The sequence below is a fragment of the Ascaphus truei genome, unplaced genomic scaffold, assembly GCF_040206685.1.
Source record: "Ascaphus truei isolate aAscTru1 unplaced genomic scaffold, aAscTru1.hap1 HAP1_SCAFFOLD_712, whole genome shotgun sequence".
NCBI lineage: Eukaryota > Metazoa > Chordata > Amphibia > Anura > Ascaphidae > Ascaphus > Ascaphus truei.
In genome coordinates this window covers 63,818-82,389 of record NW_027457046.1, presented here as the reverse complement: position 1 = coordinate 82,389, position 18,572 = coordinate 63,818, and the positions used below count along the sequence as shown (strand labels likewise).

The following is an 18,572-nucleotide window of genomic DNA, read 5'->3' as shown; positions in this document are numbered from 1 at the left end:
CGGGACACTCAGTGGGGTTACATGGCAGTGGTATAATGTGCTTTAATTGATTTCTTTCAACATTGGATAAAGTTATGATCAATGCTAGAATGGCCGTGGGTATCGCTGCATACCGCATTCGTAGTGATAGCGGGCTGTATGTGGGGAATAAAGTGTATACACCTCAGTGTGGTTATAATGCGTTGTATTCGGGGTATGGTTATAATGCGTTGTATTCGGGGTATAAGGCATACGAGCTGCATTCGAGGTACAATTGGCTGTAATTGGGTTACATGGCGTATATTGTATTTGGATTATAGGGGGTGTATATATACCGCATCCGAAGTTACAATGGGCTGTAATGGGGTGACATGGTGTATATAGTGTGTATACTGCACTCGTAGTTACGTTCTGTTGTACGCTAGGGTGTGTATAGGTGCTGCATTCGCCGTTACAATGTACTGTAACTGGGTTACATGGCGTATATAGTGTATATACTGCATTCACGGTTACGTGCTGCATGTGGAGTATAAGGTGTATTTATGCTGCATTCAGTGTTGTAATGTGCTGTAATTGGGTTACATGGCGGGTATAGTGTATATACCGCAGTCAGGGTTAAGTGCGGTATGTGGATTATAAGGTGTACATTTGCTGCATGCAGGGTTATAAGGTGTCGTAATTGGGGTACATGGCGTATATAGAGTATATACTGCATTCACGGTTACGTGCTGCATGTGGAGTATAAGGTGTATTTATAGAGTGACCATTTGTCCCGGTTTTGCCGGCACAGTCCCGTTTTTTTCTGTGCTGTCCCGGTTGACAGTCCGTCCAGGAAATGTCCCGGGTTTTGCCCCTGGTGACTGGTACCGTGCGCGAGGCGGCGGCGGTGCGCGGAGGCGGCAGCGTGAGGAGGATGCGGCGGTGCGCGGAGGCGGCAGCATGAGGATGCGGCGGTGCGCGGAGGCGGCAGCGTGAGGAGGATGCGGCGGTGCGCGGAGGCGGCAGCGTGAGGAGGATGCGGCGGTGCGCGGAGGCGGCAGCGTGAGGAGGATGCGGCGGTGCGCGGAGGCGGCAGCGTGAGGAGGATGCGGCTGTATTATTTTTTTTCCCCCAATAGCAAGATGCCTGTGTGTGTGTGTGTGTGTGTGTGTGTGTGTGTGTGTGTGTGTGTGTTCACCAGAAGGAAGGCTCACAGCTGGCAACTGAAACTGCCGGCAGACTGGAAAAAAGCCTCACTACTTCTGGCTCCCTACAGTGGCATTACAGGTAAGCCCCATGTCGCCTGTGTGTGTGACTGCCCCCTTCCCAGTCTGTGTGTGTGTGTCTGCCCCCTTCCCAGTCTGTGTGTGTGTGTCTGCCCCCTTCCCAGTCTGTGTGTGTGTGTCTGCCCCCCTCCCAGTCTGTGTGTGTGACTGCCCCCCTCCCAGTCTGTGTGTGTGACTGCCCCCCTCCCAGTCTGTGTGTGTGACTTCCCCCCCTCCCAGTGTGTGTGACTGCCTCCCCTCCCAGTCTGTGTGTGTGACTGCCCCCCTCCCAGTCTGTGTGTGTGACTGCCCCCTCCCAGTCTGTGTGTGTGACTGCCCCCCTCCCAGTCTGTGTGTGTGACTGCCCGCCTCCCAGTCTGTGTGTGTGTGACTGCTCCCCTTTCCAGTCTGTGCAAGTGTGACTGCCCGCCTCCCAGTCTGTGTGTGTGACTGCCCCCCCTCCCAGTTTGTGTGTGTATGACTGCCTGCCTCCCAGTCTGTGTGTGTGACTGCCCCCTCCCAGTCTGTGTGTGTGACTGCCCCCCTCCCAGTCTGTGTGTGTGACTGCCCCCCCTCCCAGTGTATGTGTGACTGCCCCCCTCCCAGTCTGTGTGTGTGACTGCCCGCCTCCCAGTCTGTGTGTGTGTGACTGCTCCCCTTTCCAGTCTGTGCAAGTGTGACTGCCCGCCTCCCAGTCTGTGTGTGTGACTGCCCCCCCTCCCAGTTTGTGTGTGTATGACTGCCTGCCTCCCAGTCTGTGTGTGTGACTGCCTCCCCTCCCAGTTTGTGTGTGTATGACTGCCCCCCTCCCAGTCTGTGTGTGTATGACTGCCCCACCTCCCAGTGTGTGTGACTGCCCCCCTCCCAGTGTGTGTGTGACTGCCCCCCCTCCCAGTGTGTGTGTGACTGCCCCCTCCCAGTGTGTGTGTGACTGCCCCCCCTCCCAGTGTGTGTGACTGCCCCCCTCCCAGTGTGTGTGTGACTGCCCCCCTCCCAGTGTGTGTGACTGCCTCCCCTCCCAGTGTGTGTGTGACTGCCCCCCCACCCAGTGTGGGTGTGTGACTGCCCCCCACCCAGTGTGGGTGTGTGACTGCCCCCCTCGCAGTGTGTGTGTGACTGCCCCCGCACCCAGTGTGTGTGTGTGTGTGTGACTGCCCCCTCCCAGTCTGTGTGTGTGTGACTGCCCCTCCCTCCCAGTGTGTGTGTGACTGCCCCCCTCCCAGTGTGTGTGTGACTACCCCCCTCCCAGTCTGTGTGTGTGTGACTGCCCCCCCTCCCAGTCTATGTGTGTGTGACTGCCCCCCCTCCCAGTCTGTGCGTGTGTGACTGCCCTCCCCCTCCCAGTCTGTGTGTGTGTGACTGCCCCTCTCCCAGTCTGTGTGTGTGTGACTGCCCCCCCTCCCAGTGTATGTTTGACTGCCCCGCTCCCAGTCTGTGTGTATGTGTGACTGCCCCTCCCTCCCAGTGTATGTGTGACTGCCCCCCCTCCCAGTCTGTTTGTGTGTGTGACTGCCCTCCCCCTCCCAGTCTGTGTGTGTGTGACTGCCCTCCCCCCTCCCAGTCTGTGTGTGTGTGACTGCCCCTCTCCCAGTCTGTGTGTGTGTGACTGCCCCCCTCCCAGTGTATGTTTGACTGCCCCCCTCCCAGTCTGTGTGTATGTGTGACTGCCCCCTCCCAGTCTGTGTGTCTGTGTGTGTGTCTGTCTGCCCCCTTTCACTGTGTGATGCCCCTCTCCCAGTGTGTGTAAGTGCCCCCTCCAAGTCTGTGTGTGTGTGTGTCTGCCCCCTCCCATTCTCTGTGTGTGTGTGTGTCTGCCCCCCTCCCATTCTGTGTTTGTGTGTGACTGCCCCCCCCCAGTGTGTGTGTGACTGCCCCCTCCCAGTGTCTGTGTGTATCAGTGACAGAATGTATACAGACACCAACCCACTCACCCACTCACCCACTCACCCACGTGTCAGTCAGTCACCCACGTGTCAGTCAGTCACCCACCCATATGTCAGGCAGTCAGTCACCCACCCACCCACGTGTCAGGCAGTCTAACATGTCAGTCAGTCACCCACCCACGTGTCAGTCAGTCACCCACCCACGTGTCAGGCAGTCAGTCACCCACGTGTCAGGCAGTCAACCCAAGTGTCAGGCAGTCACCCACCCAAGTGTCAGGCAGTCTCCCACCCACCCCCCCAAGTTTCAGGCAGTCGTACTGAGCCACTAATTGAGCCAGCTGTGCTGAAGTAGGGATATCCTAAAAACCTGGCCTGTGTGTGGCCCTCGAGGACTGGAGTTGTGCAGGCCTGCCCTAGAGAAAGTGCAGCGCACCATGATCCAGAGAAGAGGCAGGTCTGGCAAAAATCTATCTTTATTAGAAAGTCATAAAAACAAGGGATGCAACCCCACCCCACTCTGCCACATAACCAGGATGCTGACACCCACCTGATGACGTCAGAGCTACCATATGGCGCCCCCTAGTGACGTCAGACGTCTAGGTCTAAATCCCTGGCAATACAGCATAGAGCTGCCTTGGAGGACTGCAGCCACAGCCACACATGGGGGAGTGTTCAGTCTGGGGAGAGGTGTGGCTGAGGCTGCAGTCCTCCAAGACAGCTCTATGCTGTATTGCCAGGGATTTAGACGTCTGACGTCACTAGGGGGCGCCATGTGGTAGCTCTGACGTCATCAGGTGGGCGTCAGCATCCTGGTTATGTGGCAGAGCCGGGAGGGGTGAGTATCAGGGGGGGTGGTATATATTGTGACTGTTTTCTTGTGTTTGGTAGCCTTCACCTTGAGAAAGGCTGTATTTGACTGCCGAAACGTTGGACTTTATGGCATATTAAACCTCCTTTGAGTAAGACCGTGTGCCTGCTTCTTCTTCTTTGTCCGGCTACAGGAAGGGTCAGGAGACAGGGAGGACAGAGGCAGGAGAACCCCATCTGGCTCCGGCCTTGCCTGTCCCTACGAATACAAACATACAACCCCTCACTGAATAACATAGCCCTAACCCCATGTAATAATCCTGGGTGTAAACAAAATAATGGTTTTATGAATATTGTAATGGTTTATTAGGGACCTAGGAGGTGGCCAGTGGGGCTGTTATGTGTATTTGTGTTTATTGTGGGTAGCGGGGGTGGGTGAACGGGGTATTGGCCCCAAGGATGGGTGTTTAGGCCTACCGGGTGGGGGGGTAGTGGGAGGGGTTAACCCCTTCATTACCTTAGCGGTATTAACCGCTAAGTTAAAGAAGAGGTTAAGTCATCCCCCAACCCCCTGGCAAGGCCTAAACACCCAGCCAGGGCCAAATACCACCTTCTCCCACCCCCGCTACCCACAATAAGCCTGGCACGGGTGTATAACCCCTTCATTGCCTTGGCGGTAATGAAGTTGCCTGTAAATGCATTTTTTATGCATGGGATTCATGCCGGGGGTCTCTGATGCTGATATTAATGGATATCAGCTCCGGGATACATGCATTTTATTTTCATCGCAGCTTCACCCCACCTTCTTGCCTACTTTTGTGGCTGGACAATTTGGAGAAGAAACAGCAATTTTAAAGTGGCGATCAGCCGCAATAAGCTGATCAGGGCTTATAGAATTGAGCGTGTTTGAAAAACTGGCGATCAGTGCCGAAAAGTGGCTTATCACCGCGCATCTGCAGATTTTATTTATTTATTTATTTTCCGGCAAAAAAAAAAACGGTTATTTTTGCTCTAATCGCCAGCTTCTCTGGGCTTACTGAATCGCTGTAGGCGATTACTGCATGAGGGCCTTAGGGAGGATTTGTTCCTGTAAAGTACACCTAGTTTGGCATAGGATTTGGATGTCAGGGTATCAATGTGCAACCCAAATGTTAAATGGGAGTTGAACTATATGCCCAGATATTTCAAACCAGTAACAGGGGCTAGGATGGTATTAGAGCTGGTTTTTATCTGAAGCTCTGTCATTGGTAGCTTTAGCAATTTAGCTCTGGTCCCAAATACCATTGTTACAGTCTTGTCAGTGTTTAAAATCAGTTTGTTTTGGGAAATCCAGTTTCAAGTCTCAAAAAATCAGATTGAAGTACGTGTTCAAGGTCAGAGAGGCGAGGGCTGCGTGCATATAGGATAAGATCTAAGGCCTCTCACAATAACCCGTTAGGAATATAAATTCCTCATCTATCCGACATAAGTATAAAATATACTCTACCTAGACCCCTAATACAGAGTTACCCACCTTATACGGGAGCAGCTGCCAGACGAGTATACACTGGCGACACACTTTATTCGAGCTCGGCTAGTCCCACGAATTCGGGTATACCCGGGTGTATTGAGGTTTGTGACTGTTTTCTGCCCGAGTGCATTGGGTTATTTTCCAGACAGGGATTGAAGCATTTTATTCCCGCTGGCTGCAATACTGCACAGTATATATATATATGCTGCATTACAATTCATGAATTTATGCCATCTGGTAGACACACGAAGCATTGCAGCCTATTAAATCCTAATCATTATCATTTAACAGATCAGCCGCCCGTCAGCCAGGCATGAACCCAGGCTGGGAAGGCAAACGGAACGGGGCTTGTCAGAGGTGAGGAGCGGCGCATTCCAGGTATCTGCCAGGTACATACTGGGTATTTGCTCGAATAAAGTGTGTCGGTGCAGTAGTAAATGTATCTTATTTCTTTTGCCACTGGAGGGCAGCGTGGAGTTACACGGAGTCGCGCCCATAAGGACGACGTGCCAGTTAGGCGGAAGGAGAAGCGCACACACTTTTATGTGAAACGGATATATTTGGGGAGGGATTTTGTAGTCTGAGTGAGAAAATTGATATTTTGTCACAATGGAAAAATTAACCATTTAAATATGCACAGATTTTATCCCACTTTTGGAAATTAGGGATGTTGCCTAAAAGTTTGAGAATGCACAAAGTGCCACCCCTGGGCTTTAATGAAGCAGCATTTGTGGGATAAAGGGATCAGCATTCTGTATAAAGGTATTTTGGGCTCGATATAAATAATTGAAGCCAAAAACTAATATTAAGGGGCCTATGCAGAGAGCAGCGCGAACGGAAATTTCGGCGTTTTTTAGCGCTATATGGCTATAATAAGGTTGGAAATGGCGAGTTGAGTAAAAAGCGCCATTTTTTATTTTTTTTTAGTAGAACTCGCCGCACGGCTGGCGAGAACCAAAATCTCGCCAGTTTTGAAAAGGGCCGTATGCAGAAAGGTATGATCGCCATCTAGGGGCTGTTCGCGCCATTAAAATGGAGAGAAATTCTACAATTAGCTCCGCCAACAAAAGTTGGCAGGAAACTGGAGCTCACCGGCGAGAGTAAAAAGAAAAAAAAAAAACGCTCTTTTTTTCAAACATGTTTCACCAGCGCGCATCTCGCCGGTTGAAACTCTCCATAATCAAGCATGATTTTAAATGCAGTTTTCTGACCTTTCTGCATATGGAGATAAAATCACGCCATTACAGGTACAATTTATTACCAATTCCAATTATTTCCAGCGCTGCTCTCTGCAAAGGCCCCTAAGTAAATTGAGAATGGAAAAATATTCAGCACAAACGTACAGAATGTGATGTTCTGAGAGATCTTACAGATGTTATCAAATCCCACAATGAATGTATAGAAAATGTCTGTATAGAACGAGTCAAACAAGAATATGCCAATAAAACGTTTAATTGGGAGATACAGGGGCCACAATTCAGGTCAGTTAGCTGGAAGAAGGGAAGCCGGTCAGCCGGTAGAGCTGGTCAGCCGGTCAGCCAGAAGAGCAGGTCAGCCGGTCAGCCAGTAGAGCAGATCAGCCGGTCAGCCGGTAGAGCAGGTCAGCCGGTCAGCTCTGAGATCAGCATTACTTATATCTCCTAACCTTTGCCCCCTGCATGTAATGCGCAGAACAGCCTGCACTGCATATACTGTACATGAGATACTTAACCCTTTCTTTTCGCTCGACTCTAATCTGAATGATTTGCTAATTGGTTTGTAATTAGAGAGATATTTGTAGCAGAATCCCATGTATGTTCTTTTTACCTTTTTAGATACCGTTTTGTGTAATAAAAGATATGAGATCAGAGGGGCTCCCTGTTTGCACTCGTGTTTTGGCAGAAGTGTATATGTGACCCTATAAATCTCCCTCACACCCGGCTTGGCAGTGTGACACTAGTGCAGCGACCTGGGGAAGAATCACTGAGCTGTTAGCAATAGATACAACGGATAGAAAAGACACTACACATAGGTTGGATTAAAGAGAGTATTTTATTGAAATAATTAATCTCTTTGCTGGGAGGGGCCTGCAGCACATTGCAGAGCGATATAGTAACACGCAGAGCAATGCACTGCAGGCCCCTCCGGCAGCAAAGGAGTGAAGACCAATGCAGGGTGTATAAAGATCTCACTGATAATTCATGCACAAAGGGCTGTTTGTTGCTGTGATCCAGAGGAAGGCGAAACATAACCCCTGCTGTGCAATGGGGGAAAAAAATTCCTTCCTGACCCCATTAAATGGCGATCGGATGGTCCCTGGATCACTGCGCAGTGAGATCAGATGGAGCAGCACAGATCAGCGTTGTTATACACAGGGGCACACTCAGTATATAGAGATGCGGGTGATGGGGCCCTTGTGCCCCTGTGTATAACTCACCTGCTCCCCCATCCCCCTACATATCTATCCCATTCACCCCTTTTCCTCCCGCATACCTCGCAGGGCCGGCCGGCCATTAGGCGGTCGCCTAGCGCGCAAAGGTCCTAGGGGCGCATTAATAATCATTATTATTTTTTCCTCTTATTATTTCTAATTTATTTATCTTTTTTTAAAAATTATTATTCTTTTTTTTATCCAGTATTTTGGCGCCCTTTTATTTTTATTTTGCGTCGCGCTGGGGTGCGGTCGCACCCCCTGCAGCCCCGATAGCTACGCCACTGTTTATTTTATTATTTTATTTATCTTATTATTTTTTATACAACTGGGGCACAAATTTTAAGTTTCGCCTGGGGCGCATGAAACCCGTGCTCCGGCCCTGCTCCTTGTTCTCTCTCACCCTCTCACGCCCAATATCCCAATCTCCCTCTAGTACCTGCCCCTCCCGCAGCCTTCCTGATCTTATCTGCCTCTCCTGCGGTCAAACCAACTTCTCAGGGCCCCTAGAATACCCCTGGATCTACGCCCTGGCTCCTCTGCTACCTGCTCCCGGGGTCTGCTGCTCCGCCTAAAAAAGGTGAAGCAGCAGATCTGTCCGCACCTCTCGTATTCTGCTACCTGCTCCCGGGGTCTTCTCCTCCGCCTAAAAAAGGTGAAGCAGCAGATCCGTCCACACCTCTCGTATTCTCCTAGGCCATCGTCCACCACGTCGCCAGACTTGACATCCGCTTCGTCGTCTGCCTCATCGGCCGCCTTGTAGCCCACCTCTTCGCACCACTTGACGCCCGCTTTATCGTATGCCTCGTCGTCCGCCTCGTAGCCCGCCTCGTCGTCTGGTGGCACAAAGGGCACCACCTTCGTGCGTGTCCTGATCTGCAGGAGACATGAAGTGTTTGTAACCAGGGACAGTGATACTCTGTATCGCAAGAGCTCCTGTGCCACTTATACCCCCTCCCCAATACCACATTATACCGCCCTCCACAGGGCAAATACCCGTTATACCCACCTCCCCAAGCCCAGTACCCAGTTATACAACCCTCCCCAGGCTCAGTACCCAGTTATACAACCCTCCCAAGGCCCAGTACCCTGCTATACGCCCCTCCCCAGGCCCAGTACCCGTTATACCCACCTCACCAGGCCCAGAACCCGTTATACCCACCTCACCAGGCCCAGTACCCATTATATACCCTTCCCCAGAAGGTCATGTTTCTATTTATCAAAAATACATTGAGTTACCTCTGGTTTTCAAGCATGTCCTGGGGGAGTTATCACAGAGACACAGAAACGTCGCTGAGTTTGGTGAGTAACTCCCTTAAACTCTCAGCAGTTGAATTCCCCATTAGGCGCTTAATGCGTTAAAAACAAGCGTTGCTATTTCTTTGCATGAAGTTGCAGGTAATTGGAAGAGTTACACAGTGACGGCTATTTCATCACTCACCTTCTTCCATCGAATCGGTCTTAGCGGTAGTGATCTCAGTATTATTTCCTCCTTAACATCGGATATCCATATCCATTCTTCGCCTCTGATCTGTATGCAAGACAATGCTTTAAGACAGGGTTGCGCAACCTTTTTCCCCTGCTCCCCCCTCCACCCTCCCCACCTTGTCTCCGACGTTCTGATGTAACGACGTCATGTGATATCACGTTGCTATGGCAATGCCACATCATGTGACGCCACGTTGCTGTCTCCAGAAGCCGCCGGAGACAAGGAAAGGGAACTTACAGAGGCCTTGCGCGCGATTTCCGGCATTTAATTTAAATGCTGTGGGGAAGAGCGAGGGGCCACTGTAAGCGCCGAGCCCCTCCCCAAGAAAATGTCGCACCCCTCGATTTGCGCACCCCTGCTTTAAGAGATATTCTGGGACCCTCCAACTCCTCCATCGGACCCTTCCTCATATTGACTGACCTTGCAGTGCTCTGCCCTGACTTGCACTGACCTGCTATGATGCCTCTCAAAATACCATGCTAACTCATTCTGAACATACATGTGTCCTTTCTACATGTTACTCAGCTTGTATGGGCCACAGACAGCTTTCCCGGGGTCCAGGACTAGTTGCCACCGGGGACACTCACCCATGGGTCGGCGACCTTGCGAGAACCCACCCCCCCAACCTGTTTTCTCTTGCATTGCCATAGACAACAACATTTCAGCCTGCTGGCCTTTCTCAGGTAAAGTGGCTAAACCCACTAAAGCCAATAAAGAAAGGCCAGCAGCCGAAACATTGTAGTCTGTGGCACAATAAATTATCTTTTTTTATTCAAATCCGTGTGCCCTTTTCCATCAATCATATTGTATACATTGGACGAAATGCCGGTCTTCCCTGAGACTAAGGGGCACCGGTAAAAGTATGACTAATTGTTTTTTTTAGTGTGCAGCAAATCCCCATCATTTTTGCGTTCTCTTGCTCTGCCCCAATCTGACACAGCACCTTGCTCTCTCACCCCCCTCTTACACTCCCGCGTCACCCTTTCCTTCCCCAAAGGTTATCCTTTAATCAGATCTTACCCAAATTGTCTCCATCTCCCTTGGAAATGTTCTGTCTTTAAACTGTGCGGCTCCTCTTGATCCGAACTTTCTTAGCTGACCCCTTTAGGTTTCGGCTCCGAGGGTCTAAAAAATAAGCGACTCCGAAAAGATGTGAAATATGCGCACGGGTCCTAATGGGGCACTGAGGGGGAGACTTAAATACTAGTAAATATAATCTACTGTGCTAACAAATATAATCTATTAACTAACAAATATAACTTATTAAACTAACAAATATAACTTATTAAACTAAGAAATATAATTTATTAAACTAAGAAATATAACTTATTAAACTAAGAAATATAATTTATTAAACTAAGAAATATAACTTATTAAACTAACAAATATAATCTATTTAACTAAATAAATATCTATTCAACTAAATAAATATAATCTACTGTGCTAACAAATATAATCTATTAACTAACAAATATAACTTATTAAACTAACAAATATAACTTATTAAACTAAGAAATATAATTTATTAAACTAAGAAATATAACTTATTAAACTAAGAAATATAACTTATTAAACTAAGAAATATAATTTATTAAACTTACAAATATAATCTATTTAACTAAATAAATATCTATTAAACTAAATAAATATCTATTCAACTAAATAAATATAATCTACTTCAAAACAATACAATAAAAAGCTGGAGAAATGATACGTTAACCAAGCCACAGATGTGATGCCAATGAGCGTTGAACTCCTTGCAGATCCACCGTCAGCTGGTTGTGGCAGAAAGTGGTGACATGCAGTAGAACAGAGTGGTTGAGCTGTAACCACGGCAGTCAGGTCAGAAATCAACACAATATTTTTTGAAATTTAGAATGAGAATGTTCAGTATGTCACATTCTGGGCTCAGACACTGAGCCCTGTCACATGTTAGCAGCTTGTGATAATAGAAAGTATCCATATACTGGGATGTGATAAGAGACATTATAGTCATTTTATACTGGGTCCCATAACCTGCTTTATATGAAGTATCATTTTACACTAGTAGAGATGTTACATTTTGAAAAAATAGCGCTTCTGGCGACAATGTTCATTTTCTCTACAAATGATAAATGAAAAAGTTGGATAAAACGTTATATGTGTGTGTGCGCGCGCAATATATATATATATATATATATATATATATATATATATATATATATATATATATATATATATATATACTGTAAATATTCCTGTATATTCATTTCAACCCTGTCTTTCACCATTATCTTTAACCTTAATAGTCGTGTATATATATATATATATATACATATATATATACATATATATATATATATATACATATATATATATATATACATACACATATAGTATGTATATATATATATATATCATACTATATGTATATATATAGTCTGTTTTATACACACATACACGTGTGTGTGTGTGTGTGTGTGTATATATGTGTGTGTGTGTGTATATATATATATATATATATATATGGTATAACCCAGAGGTGCGCCAAGTGGGGGGGGGGAGATTTGCTGTTTGCTGTTATTAAATGCACTAACGTTCCAAATTCTGTCAAGTTTAAATATATTTTAGTTCTCAATTACATTGCACCAGATATCAACTTGATTTAATGACACCGATTGAATTGAACACACCTGTGAGTCATATAATGTTTATTAACATGAGGGACTATTTAACACCAGATAGCCCCTTTGGTGTCCATCCCCTGATGAAATCCGCAAAGGCGGAAGAAACGCGTAGGGACGGTTTACATTGTAACTACGGTGGCTGACCTGCCTTCGGCACCAGAGAGAGACCAAGGAAACACAAGCAAAGTCCTTCCGGTATCCAGTACCACATGCGTGGGAGTAATGGCGGACGCACGCTGCTGAGAAGCTCCTGACGGATGGTTGATATACACCCTGGAGAAAACGGCGTTCTCAAGTACTGGAATACGAACTAATCGTGAGATTGCAGAGCGGAGGTGACTGTGGAGTCTTCGTTTGGTGCATGGGCAGGTCCCATAAAATGCTTGTTTTAATCAGACAAATTGTAAGTGTGCATTTGTCATGTCCATGATTTATTAAATTGTTCATCTGATTTTACACAAGGATCGGGCGCTTTTTCTCTTTTCTTTTTCTAATAGGTACTATGGGAACTTGGTGAGCCCAAGAAGAAGCAGCCTGGACCTTTGTTTTATTCATTCATGGACTTCATTTGGACTTAAGTATTTTTTATAGTTCATTTTTTTGTATTTTTATGCTATATTTTTTATATATTTTCAACAGATTATTGTAATAATTTTTTTCACATTTTTGCACATTTTTTATATTTTTTTTTTTTGTTTGGTTTATGTACATTTTTTCATTATATTACATTTTATTTTGTATAGGCGAGCACCAGTTGGTTCATGTAAATATCTTAATCAATATTGGTATTTGGTGCAACATTTTGGCACACGTCACCAGAGAGGCAGCAATTTGGGTGTGCTGAAAAAGGTGCGCTGTCTTTAAAACTGTTCCTTTAAATTGTCATCCTCAATAGACAGCAGCAGCTTTCCATTTACACCCATCTTGCATTTGCATCTCTGGGACATCTGGCAAAATGATGAAAACTAGTAAGGAGCGTCTCATTAGGAGACAACAATATGCAGATTCAGCTGAAATAGATATGACAGAATTCAAAGAGGATACAATTGATCTAAAAACCAACTTTTTTAAGCTTGAAAGGTTGGCGAAGGAAGAGATGAAACATTGGCTTGATCTCCTTTCATTGCAGAATTATCTGGATGCCAAAATAGTCCCTAGGGGCCTAAGGTTTACAAAAAAAACAACATTTGATACAAATATTGATTTTAAAAATAAGTGGAATGACGCAATGGAGTCATGTTCCTTTACCCTAATAAAATTATTAATAAATTATAGGGAAGATAAGCTTAATGAAATCGCAAAAGAAATAGAGGAAACCCAACAGATCATGATTCCATATGTGGAAAGTGAAGAATTCCAGGAGTTGGACAAACTAGTTGACTCTAGGGTACTGAAATATGAAAAGGAGATCAGTGATCGCAAGAGTAGCAAATATGTTAGAGATCAAACTGACTATGCTACTGATAAAATCAGAGATTGGAGACGACATGATAGGAGAGATAGATCCAAACATTATACTCCAAATAAGTATTATAAAAAAAAACAACCATAAAGATGACAAACAAAGGGACAAGAGTAGAGACAATTCAAACACTCACTCAACATCTAGTGACAAAGGACAGAACACTCATAGAAGTGAAAAGACAATAGCAAATACACAATTTTCCTGTCCTACAGAAAATAGATTTGAAGTCTTACAAGAAAAGGGGGCAAGTTGTGAGGAGACTGTGGTGATTGACAAAAGTAGTGGGGCGATACCTAAAACACAGATTAGGGATAGCAACAAGAACCACCCAGAAAATACTGTCCCAACCATTAAATCTCACACTGCCTCTTTTTTAGAATTAGTAACACAAGAAGAGAATCGGGAGAGAGGAAAATCTTATCCCCTGTGGGATCGGAAACCGACGTATCATACAAACACTCCACAACGGAGAAAAAGAAGCTGCGAGGAACCAGGGGAGGGAAGCGCGAACAAAGAAAGAAGGTAGGTAAGCTAAGAGCCAGCAATCCAGAGGTACACGGCATTTTCAATTTATCAACACATATTTTGTCTAGTAACCACATATCACTGCTGACCAAGGGTCTCTCATTTGCCCCCAGTAGTCTTCCAAACAGATTTGACCTGTTTGTAGACTTGAACAAATATATTAGGAAAATCACACTGATGCGACATTTCACGATGCAAAACAAGGAACAACAACAATGTATACTTAACACACAGGAGATAGCTTGCATTGATGCAATGTCCACCCTGTTACAAGAAGGGATACAAATAGAGGAGTCATCACATTTGTTGGATATAAGTCAGCTATCCGTTTATGAGCTAGATAGTTCTATATCATCTACGAATAATCATACAAATATTACATCACAACCAGGAAGACCCCTAGTTTTATATAGAGAACAAAGTGTTGATGGATCCGCTGATCTCCCTTCAGTAAGAGATACCAAAATAGTCCACTCTCCTTTTTCTGCAAAGTCCACGTATTTTCCTTACCATTCAAAGGGAGCATTTGTTGAAACTTTTTACACCATGGTTCTTAAGGATTTTGAACAAATGTGTTTAAATACAACATCAATACGGAATAGAAATCTATCAAAAGAGGAGAACATCGCACTTAAGGAACTTTGTAGTCTAAACAACCTTGTCATTAGACAGGCGGATAAAGGAGGGGGCATAGTTCTGCAGGACAGAACAGATTACCTGTCAGAGGCTTTTAGACTCTTAGGCGACAATACCTCATATATCATTTTGGGGCAAGATCCTATGGAAAGTTTTCAAAAGAAGTATAAAGATCTTCTTACTCAGGCTCTAAATATGAATGTCATTAACAAGTCAGAATTTGGTTTTCTTTACATACGGTTTCCAAGAACACCTATTTTTTACCACATTCCCAAGATACATAAACACATTTCCAACCCTCCTGGAAGACCCATTGTTTCAGGGGTGGAGTCGATGACATCCAGCGTGTCCCAATACGTGGATTATTTTCTACAACCTTTAGTCACACGATTGAAATCGTATTTAAGAGACACGTTGCATGTCCTCGACTCCATCTCTGGAATCATTTGGAAACCCACATACATCTGGGCAACATGTGATATTACATCTTTGTATACTTGCATTAAACATAATAAAGGTTTAGAAGCAGTAAAACATTTTCTTAATTTGGACACAAGTTTAGGCAACACACAATCCTTGTTTATTTTGCAGGCCATTACATTCATACTAGAACACAATTATTTTTTATTTGAAGACATTTATTATTTGCAGATCTGTGGGACGGCCATGGGCACGAGATTTGCCCCCAGTTATGCGAACCTCTACATGGGTTTGTGGGAGGAACTACATGTGTGGGGTGATGCAGATCTGGGGGCGAGTCTTGTGTACTATAGCCGTTACATAGATGACATCATCCTAATATGGGATGGTGATCAGGAACTCCTGGAACACAAATTACAGGCATTTAACAACAATGACATGGATCTGAAGTTTACTTACAATGTTAATAAGAACACGATTGTGTTTCTGGACTTAGAACTGGAGGCTCATTTAAATGGAGAAATCATCACCAAAACACACTTTAAAACAGTGGCCACCAATAGTTATCTACACAATAATAGCAACCATTACAAAAGATGGTTGGCCAATATCCCCAGGGGCCAATTTCTCAGAATTAGGAGGAATTGTTCTTCACATTCTGATTTTTTGGCCCAGGGGGAAATATTGGTTGAAAGATTTCTGGCCAAAGGTTATGACAAACACATCATACTGTATATGAGACATTTCGACAGGTAGGTCTCCTAGAGCGTAAATCTTTATTATCCAAATCAAACAAGGTTGGAGGGACCAATGGTGATTTTGGGGTCAATTCTGTCAAGTCACCATTTTTCATTACGACATTTAATAATTCAGTGAAAGGCATTTCAACAATTCTCAACAAACACTGGAGTATATTGTTAAGGGACCCAATAATTGGAAATAAATTACCAACTAAAGTTCCCATTATATACAAAAAAGCCAGAAACTTGAAAACCATTCTGGCACCTAGTCGCCTTAAACAGATTAAGGATCTTTCTTTGTTAAAACCGACAATAAATGGCAACTTTGTTTGTGGTAGAAATAGATGTATAACATGCAAACATATGTGCAAAACCAACCAAGTTACATCCTTTTTTAATAAATCTACACATACAATTAAGAGTCATATGGATTGTCTATCCTCATTCGTGATCTATGTCATTACATGCAAATGCGGACTCCAATACGTGGGGAGAACCACAAGGACTCTAAGCACAAGATTTCTAGAACATAGAAGAAACATTCTACATGGTATTACCACTCACAACCTATCTAGACATTTCTTGGAAATACACAACAAGGATCCATCATCATTGACTGTTATGTGCTTAGAACATATCCCTCTAGCATTATTAAGTGGCGACAGGGTCAAAAAACTGAACTTAAGGGAGACCTTCTGGATTTATATGTTGGAGACATTAAGTCCAGGGGGTCTAAACGACTGCATTGACACAAGTACTATAGTGTAATATAGATTCAACATCCACGTCCATTGACGGGATCTCAGAGGTCTGGGTTGAGCATGTTTAGCATGCTCCCTCCGGGGTCCTAGTCGGTGTGATTGTGGGACCCTTGGTCAGCACTGTATCACAAACACACAATATTTATCTTTGACACAATATTTATCTTTGACACAATCACATTCCTTTATCATTCTTAATAAGTTACTATGTAATAATCATATTTAGAATTTAAGTTCACTTATTAATATATAAACCATGTTTACACAAGACACAATATAAAACATAAAATTAATTTTTAATTCAATTATTAGTTAGTTCTATTCACTTGGATTGCTGCCTCTTGGCTTGTTAGTATTTCTTTTTCTTAAGTAAAATAGAGCTTCGCTTCTCTCCCCTATTACTCAACGTACAATAGTTTAATATAGACATTTACAAATACATATTCATCCTTTATATAGTGCAGTTATTATACCTAGAATCAGCACCAATACTAGTCGTCACATTGATATATTTTTAAAAAATAATATTGGGATGGTTATAATCCAGGTCCCTTTCACCCTTATGCTAGATTAATTTTTGCCCCCAATTATATCTATAGGGATCTTCTCTCTATAATGATATAGAAAAAAATCATTTAGGAACAATTGTAATTTGATCAATCAGGACTCTATATACCCAAAATAGGGTTATATTTGATATACAAATCTATAGCCATATAAAAGTTTTTGGCTTGTCTCTTGCAATCATTAACCACTGTTTCATCTCTTCTTTCCAGTTTACATATGGAGAGATACATTTAATGTTTCTCTCTTTTTCAAGCTTAAATATGTATATATTTTCTTATTAATTATTATATAATGCACAATTTATTGCTTTTTAGATATTAGTACGGTATTTAGATTTATTATACATATATGTGATTTATACAATTAAGGACATTATATTCATATTATTAGTTATAGGTAGGGTATGTGTATATTATGTGATAATGAATTGGTTCACGTTTCAAAGAAGACTGGCATATGTTAGATGTCATTCAATTTGAATATTATTATTATCATTATTTATTTATTATTCAATCTAACTATATTTTGTATATATTCTTTATAATTTTTTTATTTTTAGTATTACACAAACGTTGGAATAAGTTTTATTTTGATGTTCATATCCTGTTCATGTTAGTATGTAATTTGCATATAAATTGTCTAACTACTTCATCAGCAGCAGTATCCTCGTTTGCTGTTATTAAATGCACTAACGTTCCAAATTCTGTCAAGTTTAAATATATTTTAGTTCTCAATTATATTGAGTCCCAGAAAAAAAGAAAAAACACAAAAGCGCACCAAGATTGAGATTTGATATGTATTGACAACAAATAAAGATAATAATATGCACTTACATATATAAAAACTTTAATGGTCCAGATCACGATCGTCACTTCTATTGGTAGGGCAACATATGGGATGAAGAGGGGGGGTAATCTCAGTCCTCAGGAACAAGCCCCGCGCGCTGGGGCTGTATTCAGAGGCTGCGCTGCGTCTCTGCTTCACACGCTTGTCGGCGTGTTGATCTGCGTAGTGCGCATGCGCGGCAAATGAGGCCCCCTATAGTAGTCCCGGAAGTGCCCGCCCGTTTTCCGTTTCGATCGAAAATGGCAATAAAAATAGCAATAAAAACACTTGTGTGAAGACTGGCTGTATGTGATAAACAGACCAGCGACACCCTTCGCGACGCGTTTCGAATACAAAAGTATTCTTCCTCAGGCGTAACAGGGGCACCTGTTTGGGGTCCTTTATATACCATATAGATGATTGGTTAATACCAATAAAAGAACATCCAATCCACTATTGGTTAAATAGAAAAGGGGGATGGTTCAACTTCACCAAGCCTGCCCCTTAATGTTAAAATGAACAGGATATTGATGCTGTATTGCAGTGGTGGCACTTTGAGTAATAATTAGATAATAAAAGACAAAAGTGCCACTCACCAGTGGAAATACATAAAGAGATACCTACAGGTGGCCCTTTTAACAAGTG

The 18,572-nt window shown here is 43.8% G+C and overlaps 1 long non-coding RNA gene across 1 annotated transcript; it reads left to right on the top strand.

Moving 5' to 3' along the window:
• The first annotated feature begins 1,143 nt into the window (after positions 1 to 1,143).
• Positions 1,144 to 17,953, top strand: LOC142486029 (uncharacterized). The gene is made up of 3 exons (XR_012798764.1): positions 1,144 to 1,245; positions 13,831 to 13,975; positions 17,312 to 17,953. It is a non-coding gene; the product is annotated as an uncharacterized LOC142486029 (long non-coding RNA).
• The last annotated feature ends 619 nt before the right edge of the window (positions 17,954 to 18,572 follow it).